Below are 12,948 nucleotides of genomic sequence, written 5' to 3' on the forward strand. Positions count from 1 at the left end.
CAACATTTTCAAGTGTTCTAATTTTCCCAAGGTCATTTTAGGAGATTGAAAGAATTAAGCAGTACACAGTGACATGCTGCTTGATTACATTTTTAACATCTCATCAGTGTTCTTCAGTGACTTGTATTTTTCACCACCTGATCTTTTTGAAATTGTAGTTTCCATTGTTTTGCTTTCCATACTTCATTTGAGATTTTGTTTCATTATATTGAGATCCTGTCAGAGGCAAAGAATAGGAAAGGTGAATTAAAAACAGTCCATGATAATCATGAAGACATGGTCTTCATTCCCTCCCTTCACATGACTGCTCATATATTCATGCAAAATAGGCCAGAGAGATCTCGTTGGTGGAAAAAATGTGGTTAGCAGTACTTTTTTTTTTTCTTCCCATGCTCGTAATCCTGTGGCTTTTCACAGCTGAGAGTGATGAATTACTATCAGCACAAGATAGCTTTTTTGATGTGTCCTCTTGTACATGAAAAACTGGGCTGAAACCACCTGAACTTATTTCTCTTGAGATTTTGAACAAGTATAAAAAATGGTTTTGTTTTGGACTTGGTAGGCCTCAGAAATGAAAATGCCAGTATGTCGAGGACAACACATCAATCTAATTTGCTACCTGGGTTCCCAATCCTATTCTTTCCCCACTGAAATTGCTGCACAATATGTGATACCACATCAGCCATATTCCACTATTAAGCCGTAGTTCTTTTTTAGGAAGTGAGTGTTTTATCTTTTTGAAATAAGCTTCAATTGCAAAGGCTGTAGGTGCAAAGAACTATTGAAATATTCATTTATTAATTTTCAAGTCATTTGGGGAACCTATTTGCTTAATGGGAGAGTTATAGTTAAATCACCTGATGCCATAAAAGAACATTGCATTTTGATTCTTTGTGTTAAAGAACAATATGCTGTATTACAGTGGCATGACTCTGCTTTGTTATTTTCCTGTATAATAAGAAAACAATCTAAATAAATGGGAAAAAAAAAGATATTGATTTATTTAAAGTAGTTTTTAGACAAGGAGTTTGGGGAGCTGAGGTTATGTGGAAATTCTATTTCTTTCTCTTACTTTTATCCAACTGAATAGCAAGAACGATTTCTCATGTCTTCTGATTATTAAACAGACATACTGGAAATAGCATTTTCCAGATCCTAAAGAGTTTCTTTAGAAGAAGAATTTCTAGCATGCCAAAAGGTTACATTCTGTACGAGGATTCTTTGGGTAAAAATAGCATTCTCATGCATCTTTTTTTATTCTTTGAGAATTAGTAAAAGTCTAGACTTCCTTTTTTTAAACGTGTTTTTAAAAGTCATCTTTTTTTGAGTACATGATAGCATCCATCATTAGTTAAGGTAATGGAGTGACAATATATATAACTCATGATAAGTTCTTGCACAATTCTATGTCTGTGTTTATTTCCTTTTCCTTCAGTTTCTTATACTCCAGCTTCAGTATACTGCAGTACTCTCAGTCTTTAATGATTAAGAAATATTAAAGGTAATTCATAGGCACAGTATATATGTTTCTTTGCCTGTGCACATGTGCAGGGTGAGATATATACTCTTATTAAGAATGTTGGTATAAATTTAGATTTGAACTGCTATGAATTAATTCAGCTCCATTAAAATGAATGAAGTTAAACTAAGTTACTGCAAGTCAAACACTGTACTATAATATTTACAAGAAGTTACATAGAAAGACTACAGTTTATGATTATTTTTTATGTCATAACTAGTTGTCAGAGTCCAGTTATTCAAAAATATTACAGTTAACTTCAGTGATACATTAGTACAAGTAAGAACAGACAATACTTGGTACAGCGTAGGCTAAGAATAGACCAGACCACTTTTAGCCTATCAATCCACTGAGGAAATAGTGACCTTTGCTGAGATGAATATCAGGATTTATTATCCTAAGAGATAAGTATTGACTTTAAATATTGGCATCCTAAGAAAACAGCTCTTCATATTTACTGAAAAATGAAGTAAGTATGCATCTGAACTTGATTGCATCTATCCCAAGGATTAAATCAAGGCCTTTGTGCAAGTGCCTAACACATTAAATAATTGTAGAAGGGATGGCACATAGGAACACTGTAGCATGAATGTTCCATTTTTGGGGCAGGATTTCTCACAATCAGGTAAAGGCATGTGCTGTACCATGTAATATAATGTTCCTCTGAGTAAAAGTAAAATGGAAATTATTATCAATTATATGAGCTATACAAGGTAATAATAATAATGTATTTTATTATTATATTATTATTATTAATAATTCTAGCTCAGCTCATTTATAGATGGTTCGAATAAACATATGGGTAAATACAAACTGCTGCAAAACAAAAAGATATTAAACACAGGCTGTTCATCACAGCATTATTTCTAGCTAATGAAGAGACAAGATAACCCTTTTGTATTTTAAGTGACAATTGCAGTAATTGGTCACTTAAAGAAGTTCAGTCAAAGAAAATGAACTTTATTACATATGTAGGTTTTCTATGACTGTTAGAATGAATGGGCAATAGCATCAGCTTGCCTAAATGAGTATAGTCATTACAAACCATGTTATACTTACAGATAGTATTCAGCTAACTAAACAACAAAAAATTACTATGGTAAAGGAGATTACTTATTTAGCTAGGTTATTAGTCAGTTAAGGCTATATAATCAGTATAAGACTATAAGGAAATCAATCACCTGAAGTTCTGTGAGGAACCTAAGCTGCTAAATTGAGGTTTAGGTGTAAATAAGAAGTGTCTACATCAACAACTGAAATGCTGAAAATCCTTGCTCAGGTGCTCCCTAACCCAGGAGAACTAATGCTTCACAAGAACTTGTTTATCCACTTCAGACTCTTCAAGATCGATAAACTTCTCTCTCTGCACGTGCCCAGGTTTTTTATTAAAAATCAGATTTATTAAAGCTTGACAGACCATCCAAAATCATCATTAACAATCCCCCTCCAGGCAAATGTTGGAGGTCTAACCCTTGAGGTCCTTTGATTCACAGGTTGCCCAGAGAGGTTGCGGAGTCTCCATCCTTGGAGATATTCAAAAGCTGTCTGGGCATGGTCCTGGGCAACCTGCTGTAGCGGGGTGGTTGGACTAGATGATATCTATCCCTTCCAACCTCAACCGTTCTGTGTGATTCTGTGATTCATTACAGTTCTACTTTCTGCCTTTGTCTCAGGTGGCTGTAATCTGTGTAACCAGCTGCCCAAGAACTACAAAATTCCACACAGGGTATGGTGGTGGCAGCTGCTGTCATGGCAGGGTCTTTTATAGAAGAGTCAAAAAATTAGTGTGTGTCACAGTAAAGTTACTTCATGTCTTGAAACAATTTGAGTCTGTATCTTTCATCACTCTGGAGACAGCTCTAACCATCAAGCTCATGTGGTCCTATTTTTTTTTTTTTTTCCTGATTAAAGTCTTATTTTATGAGGCAATGAGTTGCTCTTGCATGCTACTGAGATTTCACATCAGTCATAGCTGAAAATATTCAACAGCTTACAACAGATACTCAGAAACTTTCTGACTGGGACAGAATTTTAGCCTCTTTTCACAAAAATATCTGTGAGTGAAAACAGATTACTAGTCACACAAAACAAACAGTTTTCTTGCTGTGAAAAATAGATACAAATAGCATATGAAAACACCCTGGTGTATGCACCCCTGACTCTTTATTCTCAGAGTAAAACTTTGTTTGAATGAAATAGGACCTGGAGTGGGTGAAACTATGTTTCCTTAGACAAGATTTAAAATTTCCTTTGAGAACACAGATAATCCAGTTATCTGATTTACAAGTACATTATTCATTTGATCAACTACTATATGCTTAAGGATATACATAATAAATTTATAGACAGACACACATCTTCATAGCTCACTGAATTCACATCTTTCCTTTCATATCCAATTTATCATCTGAACCTAGACATGTGCCAGAATTATTGTCTTTCTTCTTTTTGAAGTGTACCAAACAGTAAAGAGTTTTGTACAAATCTGACAGTCATGGTTTTGTGTCTCCTGTCACATGCCATAGAGTAAAATATAGCACAGACAAAGCTCAGTAAATAATTATAATAATTACTGTATTCACAACAGATTTCATCTAGGTCTTGTTCAGCCTGCAGCATGGAAACTTCTTTTCATTGCGTAGTTTATGTTCTACATCAGTTGTTCTCAACATCCAAGGGTTACACAAAAAGCTTCTTAGAGACACTACATTTTCTATAGAAACAAAGCTATAGTGTTTCTTGCCCTTCTGTTTGCAAAATAACCTTCCTAGTATAGTTTCAAAATTCAATAGCCCTTATTCAGATAAGAAGACCTGCTGAAGTCAGTGGAACTAATAGCACAGACTAACTCATAATGAGACTTATTAACATTCCATTTAATCAATAAATTTTGATAGCCATGAATTTTTTTTGAATCATTCAAGGAAAGAAATTATTATAAATTTGATTTAAAAATCAGAGGAAATCTCTACAAATGAAGGAACAGAGGAATGGTTGTGGCTCCACTGATCTCTCTCCACTGATCTCTCTCTCTCTCTCCAGCCTGAAATGTATCAAATGCAGTCTTCTGCCGTCTCAGAGGAGGGAGGCAGCCCTACAGATGTGGGGAGAGGTTGAGGCTAAAATTGAGGCATTTCAGATAGTAAAAGGCCTGAAAAGGGGAGGCCTGAAGTTAAAAAAAGAGGAACTGTCATTTCGTGTAACAATTGTTTTGATTACTAGCATTATAACTCCAGATCTTAACTGAATCAGATATCCCCTTTTGACCCCATATGCTGCAGACTTGAACAGCAATGCACCAGCAGCAGTTCTGTATTCCAGGTGACCCCCAGTGCCCTCAATCCCAGCAAGCACAGCTTGGGGGAGCTCGGAGTACAGAAACTCTACCCTTCCTTCAGTGTCAGGTGGAGCAGCAAGCAGGCACCTGCAAAGCAATTGCCATCTCTGGCTGCATAACTTCTCCACCCAGATGAGGGCTAGACAGTCACTTCCCCGCTGAAAAGCCTTTGGTGAGGCTGTATATACTGAACTTTCTGTATGCTAGTTGCGCAGACAGAGGGGCTGAATTATCCATTGGGACAAAATGGGAAATTTCAAAAAATGTGAAGTTGAAAATTTTAGCACCAAATTTAGCAGTTTGAAAATTTGGCCATAACTCCCACTTGCTAAATATAAAAAGTGCAGCAGCATCAGACAATGGGTCTGATCCAATTGCCTTGGAAATCAATGAATGTCTTTCTTTTGACTTCAGCTGAATTGGAGCTAGTCCAATATCCTTTCACTCTGTCATTTCTCTCTCCTTTTCCTCCTCCCCCTCCCTCACTTTTCTCCTTCCCCAGCTTCTCTTTTGCCCAGCTCCTCCTTCTGTTGGCAAGATGCATCCTGCTTATATAAGAGAACTAATTTATGTTCTTGGCATTTAACTATGCTGATCATTATAACATGCTGCATTGAGATTGCTTCATTTTGGCTAGTTATTTTTTGCCTAAAATTTTTAATTGGAGGAGAAAAATTGAACAAGTATTTCAAAGTATAAGTACAATACAGGCATAGAATCATAATTTGAAAGAACCATATGAATACTTCATGCCATAAAGTTAATCCACAGTCTTAGAAATCTGAAGCTGGTTTCTGTGGTTTGAATACATGCACTGCAGGTAATTATGTGGACAAACTCTAAGGCTGAGATTACTTTAACATACTGAATGCTTGAATTAGTATCACATAAAACAATTTGGAAGTCATCCAAGCACTGGGCAACAAAGGACTTTTCTGGAAAACTTAGCTCTGAAATCTTATGCCTTATAATTAACTAAGGAAGTTCAGATCCTGAAGAGGAAAAGTAAGAGACAAGGTAGGTTGCATCATTCGCAGTGAAAATAAATCAGTCAGTCTAAAGCAAATATCCAGGATGATAAAACTCTCAGAAAACTCTCAGAAGATATTTATTGGAGGGGGAAAGACCCACTCCACTGAAAGAAACAAAAAAAAATTATTTGGATTATTTTAGAACAGACTCTGCAGTATATTTTAACTGTACTGTGTAGGTAACATTTCAATTAAACCTTTAAATAAATGAAAGCTAATTAAGTCCTTTAAGGTAAAAAGCTTTATAGAATGAAAAGAAAACATGTACTTTAGTGACTAAAGGCACTACTTTTAAAAAACTTTTGAATCTTGAGTCAAATGATAAATTAAGTTTTTTAYATAGCAATAAATGCTATGAAAGTAACAAAATGATTTCACAACCAAAATTTTGCTTCAGATGAGTATAAGGACTCAGTTATTTAAAGCACTTATTTGATTTTTACATCCTTAAGAAAACTTTCTTTTCTAGAATAATGCTTTTAGTAAAGTGTGACTTTCAACTCTGTAAAGACTTTGTAATTACACAGTAGATGATAATTACAGCAACTGATGTCCAAAGAAATACAAGTTTGTCTTCCAAAGCACTTTCATTCTAACAATCTTTCACTTTACAAATAAATAAAAACCCATTTGTATTTTTTATCTTATTAAATATTCTGTCATATACTTCCATTCTTATGAGATATTAGATTAATAGGACAAACCCTACTTTCAGTCTACCTAAAGAGTCACTAGAACAAAATTCTTTGAATGACTTATTTTGGATTTATTTTGGATTAAGCTCCAGTTTAAGTGCATGGAAAATTTGGTTCATTTATATTAGTATTAAGCTCTACTTATGCATTGAGGTATAAATTCTTACCAAGATCTTTATATAATATATGACTTACAAATTAATATAAGTGCAATATAGATTATGATAAATCACTTTTCATTACATAAAAAATAATGTTTTAAGGTCTAGCTCACTGGCTTAATTCAAGAGCTGCTTCCAGTTCTTTTACTTCCCAACTTATTGGGAAAAGTAAATTGATGCTGAGATTGGATTGTGAGTAATTTCCTTAAGTTTAAAAGCTATATTCTGCAGTAGGAAGAAATATTCAGGGCCAAACTCTGTCCTAGGTTATAAATACTAATTTTTGTTCATGGTTTATATTCTATAGTTCTTAGGCAAGGCTTGCTTGTTCAAATCTCCTGATTATTCTTCAAGCACTTGAAATGTTTGAAAGGAAAAAGAAAAAGAAAAAGAAAAAGAAAAAGAAAGAAAAGAACAAAACATCCTTACCCCTATTAGAACTAAGAAATCCATGAGAAGGGTAGCAGACCACTGAACAGACCAAGAAAAATAGGAGAAATGAAGGTGAATTAGAGCACTGCATGTGATAAAAGATCAGTTTCAGCAACTTTTAATGACATAAGAAATTGAGGTGATACCTACCAATATCAGTATAAAAATACACTGAATACCTTCAGAAAGTCTGAGGAAGTATATAGCACAATGGAAAAATAGCAATGAATAATCACTTTAAAAAACAGACAAATACTAAGGATGGTGACTAACACACAACTTGTTACTCCCATTTTCTTTGTTCTGTTCTAAGCCATTTAAGATCTCTTCAGTGTTCATTTCATAATCCAGTAATGCAAACTCTTTATAGTTTATGAGCCATGGCCATAATCCATATTTTCCCTGCTAAGAAAATAAAAACAGTCTGCCAACAAATTATATAACCTCACTTACACACACTCAGTTGGGGCTTGGTTATCGTTGCTCACTTTGGGTTTCTATGACATTTTGTAGGCATGTATTTAGCAAGATTAATATTGATCTGAATTATACCATCTACTTTGTAATTCATAAAACATTTTAAGTGGTACAAGACTTTAAGTGCCAGTGATGATCACTTTGCTTTATTATGGATTCAGTCTGCAATCCAATTAGAACAAGCATCAAGAGCATCTCTATAATAACTATGCTATTGTTTTCCACTCTGTTAATGTTTCAGTTTGAATTCATATCAGTAATTTTCATTTAAATCCAAAGTAAGCTATATAATCAGCAGAACTGCGAACATGTTCAGGGCCAGACTGAATGTGGCCCTATCTATATTACTACACAGAGAGACAGAGAGAAAAATCAAGGATTGCACCTCCATATTAATTAATGTTAGGTTGCTTAATTGTTATGTCTCTCAGCTTTGACTATGCCATCTAGGTTTCTCAAGGAGAATGTCCAGGAGTCAAGGAGCTCTAGGGACAGATCGCGCTAGCAACTGCTCTCAAAAGTGCTATGGACAAGACTGCGCAGAGGTGGATTCCTCTCTCCCACACAGTTTTACAGCACTGTCCTCTGAAGGCTTTGCTCTCTCATATGCTCTCCTGCAACATGCCCAAACATGTAATAACTACCTTGAGTCACACTGTAAAAATAACATTATTTCTGAAACTGTGATCTGGAAAAAAAAAATATCGTAATTATGTCTTTGGATCATAGGACCAACCTCTGGGTCCAGAGGAGGTTCACAGGCACAAGCTAAGTAGTATGCCTATGACCAGTCAGTAGAGGCAGCTAATGCTTTACAGTGTGGCAGCAAGCCAGTTTGTACCCTTTGGCTTTGGGGCCAAGGATCAGCCCCTGAATCACTTTTGTTTGGCTTCAGAATCACAGGCAACAGCTACATCTAAACTGTGTATGTTGTCAGTGCCAGAGGGCACCTCAAGACGTTCAGCCCGAATGGTGCATACCAGCTCCCTTCCCTGATATGTAGGGGTCTTAGTTTACTGTGCTGGTTTTCCATTAGTCTGCCTACATCTTCCTTCTGCATTACAACACTGAAGACTCACACCAGTAACACATATGCAACATGGGAAAGTGGAAACAAGGACCCAGGGCAAACAGATGACAAACCTACTTGAAAATATAAATATATTTCATATTGTAAATCCACACTAACTCTGTTGCTACCTCTTGATGACTGTGCATATTTCTTGCACACAGAAGTTGATGCTACAAAACAGCAGTAACAAGATAGGCTTTTGTTAAGGCCCACATTCAATTTTAAAACCAAAATAACCTTGGAAGGCTAGATTTCCTTTCCCCAGAAACCACACAGCAGACCCAGTTGCTACAGCAACAGTACACAGTCTCGTTGATGGGATGGACTAGCCAATGAATCACCTGGGACTGGGAGAGAAATGCTGCTCTTGAGAGCAGGAGATGCAATTCTCAGCAAAGCTCTGTGGAAATAGGAGCTACATGTGCAGCAAAGTTTTCAGAACTGCATCAACAAAACAGTCCTGAATTATTCAACTTTACAACTATTTTGTGTCACCAGGCAGAATTTAATGGTAAATCCAGCTCACAAATAGTCATCTTTATTTGTGTGGTCTCTCTATAAATCAATACAGATGCTGTCAAATGTCTCATCTGAGGTCCTTATTAATGCATATGGCCACATTTTACTGTGAAGTACTAATTATTTTTTTATGTATAATATGCATGCTTATATTTCCCTTGGAACTGAAAGTAGAATTTATCATTGTGGAATATTCTGATTATCATATTAATTAAAATCTGAAGTGCAGAGCTGCATCCATAAAATATTGTTGCTTGCAAACTTTTTCTTAGACACAATGGAAAACCTGATTGATTACAGTTTATAATAGCAATAATCTCTGCAATATCATTCATTAGCACAGTTAACAACTAATTTGTTGGAGCTTTAACTGCCCTTGGCTTTCCCTCAAGCTGTTCACAAACTGGTCATTAACTGCCGGTTACAATTGATTTCTCAGGGCCCTATTTAAAAGAAATTTTATTTCAATTCAGCACCCACAGAGCCTAATCTTGATTCGGTAAACAAAAATCATTCTCTTCCTTAGCGACAGATCTCTTATTTCTTATTCTCCTTGGTATACCCTTGCAGGGATATATGGGGATGTAAGTTTTGTGGCCAAGGGCTAATGCAAAAGCCAACCCCCTGCTATCCTTATTCCAAATTTTCAGGCCATAGGGGAGCCCAAAAAGGAAGAGCACTCTATTGACATCTAGTGGAAAAAAAAGAGACAAATGAAAAGGTCCAATGGGTAGCCTGCAGCTTATTTGTTTTGCATATATTATTCCTTTGTGTTTGGAAAATATTATTCTGCTAATACCACAATGTAAAGAAACATTTCCGATCATAATAATATTATGATTGGCCAGGAATGCTGACCAATTAAATATACTGAAACAGAGTGGACACCCAACCTAAGGCTGTAGTGTGCTGCGGTAGGGTAATAAAGTTACAGCCTTTAAAAAAAGGGAGGCAGGAAACTTTGTAGAAAATTATTCTGTAAGAGATAACAAGTTTAAGAGGCATCTGTAAATTCAGAAAGAGTCTGTTTAAGAATCTCTTATGTGTTAGAAGGCTGTTAGTTTTCAGCGCTTCCTGAATTCTTGGTAAGAATTTAAATAGCAGGAATGGTTAATGAAGTTGGTAGAAGTATAAGGAGTGGAGAAAAAGGTGTGTAGCTAGCAGAACAAGGAGCAGTGAGGGACTGTCACGAAGAGCAAAGTAGGTCACATCATTGTAAGTTCAGCAGCAGCTTGAATTGGGCTTTACAACCCAGCAAGACTGGACAATCCCAACTGTGAGGTACGTGTTACTGCAGAGACAGAAAAAACCAGCTGACTTAAGAGTTGCTTCATTATAAAAGAGGATTGTGAAATACTTAGGAATTAGGAGTTGTATGTTATCCTGTTTATGCACGTTCTTATGATTTCCTTTTCTCCCTTCAATAAAATACTGTTTTTTAAGCCAAACAGTTTATGTTCGTGACTGAGGAAAATTAAGCTACTGCACACCAGAAAGTTTACTTTAATTTTCCAGGGTTTGTGTAGGAGGACCTAGACATTATATTTGAGATTAACCTTTCTGCTTCCAAATACACATGACTGAAGGGTTACATGGAATTCAAACCTCTGATGACCATACTACTGGACAGAAGTTGTACCATGCTTTCTTTGCAGCTTACTCTTAGATCATCTTTCTCCTCCGTGTCTTTGTATTTTTTCCTCCAATTTATTAGCTCTCATACACTACTAAAATATTACTTCCCTCTTCTATTGAAATTAAAGTGACCACTCTACCATCAATGCATTAATTTTTCAAACAAGTACATTCGTGCTCTATGTATCTCTCACTATATATGGGATTTCCTGCAAAAAGGCACAAAGCCACCCTGTTGTCATTCTTTACACCTTTCATTGAACCCCACTGTGATGTCTAGATGAAATTGTATAGTAGTTAGGCAGTGAAAGGCTCTGACTACAGCTTTAAACACTAACCAGAATTGTCTAATATTTCCTTGAGCCCTTCCCTCTGTTTTGGAGAATCTATTTTGGGGGATCTTTATACATTGATCACATATTTTTCAGCACAGGAACTGTGTGTTTGTCGTGCATTTGTACAGCATGTGACAGAATGAGACTCTGAGCCATGAATGTAGTCTATTGGTGAAACTGCAAAATGGAGTCACAGAAATACCAATCAAATCTTCCACACATAAGATGTGGCTTAGACAAGAGAAGCATGAGAGTGTAAATCATCATTTTAAACAATAATCTTAAATTCATTCATTTCAAGAAAGTAGAATTCCATAGAAATGTTTCCCTCACATAATGTTGTTGCATTTTTCCTTTAATTCCATGAGAAAAAAAGATTTTCTATTAAAAAAAAAAAAAGAAGAAGAGGCAGCAGCATTTTTCTGCTATCATTAGAATTCGGGCTTTGCAATAAACATGGTACTATGAAAATGAAATTGGCACAAAACAGATTAGTAACTAAACTAGGAAGAAAAGACAAATTGAGTAATCTTTTTTTCGTAGACCGGTTGCCAAAATTTCATTTAAACTTCTTTCCATTTCATACTAAAAAAAAATCACATGTCAAGAAAAATTGCTACTATGATAGAAGATATACCTTACAGATTGTTTATATACATGTTTGTGTGTACCTGCATAAGAAGGAGAGATTTTAAATCCAGTACTTTTCTTTCAGTACTTTAAATTTGCATTTTCTGAGAAGGTGACTGACATACACATATACCCACAGAGAGTCTGGCAGGACTGACTGACACTACCACTATGCATGGAAGACTTTTGTCTAAAGAGAACACACTGATATCACCTCTTGTATATTTGAGCTCCAATAAAAGCCAACTCAAGACTTCCAGTATTCAGCTAGCTCTGTCAAAGTCCTGTCACTTTTTCTGCAATGTAAAATTTCTCTCTCCTGTTCTGTCCTTCCAGCCAATATTATGGTCTATATATTAGCTGTCTTTTGCTTTGACAGTTTTAGCCTCCTCCTGTCCAGACTTTCCACCTTTCTTTGTCCATTTTTTCAAAGCATCACAGTTAAATGAATCACTCTGTTCTGGAAATGCAGCCCTGTAACTTGCTGTCCTCTAAACTTTTCATCATCTCCTCATAATACTCATGGTCAGCATACTGTTCTTCAAATTCTGCACAGCGTTGCTCCATGTCTCAGTTCTAGTATTTTTCCTAAATCTGCTCTGATAGTTTTTCTGAATGTTTCCTTTGTTCCCTTCAGACAGTTTTATATTGTTTGTTTTTGTAGCAATCCCTTTAGTATGAAAACAATTTTCCACTTCCTGTCCAGTAAGCCAAGTCCTTCTCCTGTACATCTTTCTCAAAACCAGAACGATGATTTCCTCATTAAAAAGCAGGACTTCATCTCAGTCTGATCTGTTTTCACTTCTTTTACCTACCAAAAGATAAATCTAGGCAAGTTTCTTAAGATTAGATCCAAAAACGATCATAGGCAAAGATTTGCTCAGGCTCTGACATATAAGGCAGTGTTAAAACAAACAAACAAACAAACAAACAAACAAACATATTTCAGACAAAATATTCCCTACAAAGTATATCAGTAGCTTCAGTTATATCTATACTAGCAAATTAAACATGTCCAGAACTAAAGTCTTGCACAGAGGGCTGATTGGCATTGAATGGCTTGTGTCTATATCTTTAAATTCATTTTCATCCTCCAAAACAGGTG

This window comes from Apteryx rowi, unplaced genomic scaffold (genome assembly GCF_003343035.1).
Source record: "Apteryx rowi isolate R43461 unplaced genomic scaffold, aptRow1 scaffold_420, whole genome shotgun sequence".
NCBI classification, from domain to species: Eukaryota; Metazoa; Chordata; class Aves; order Apterygiformes; family Apterygidae; genus Apteryx; species Apteryx rowi.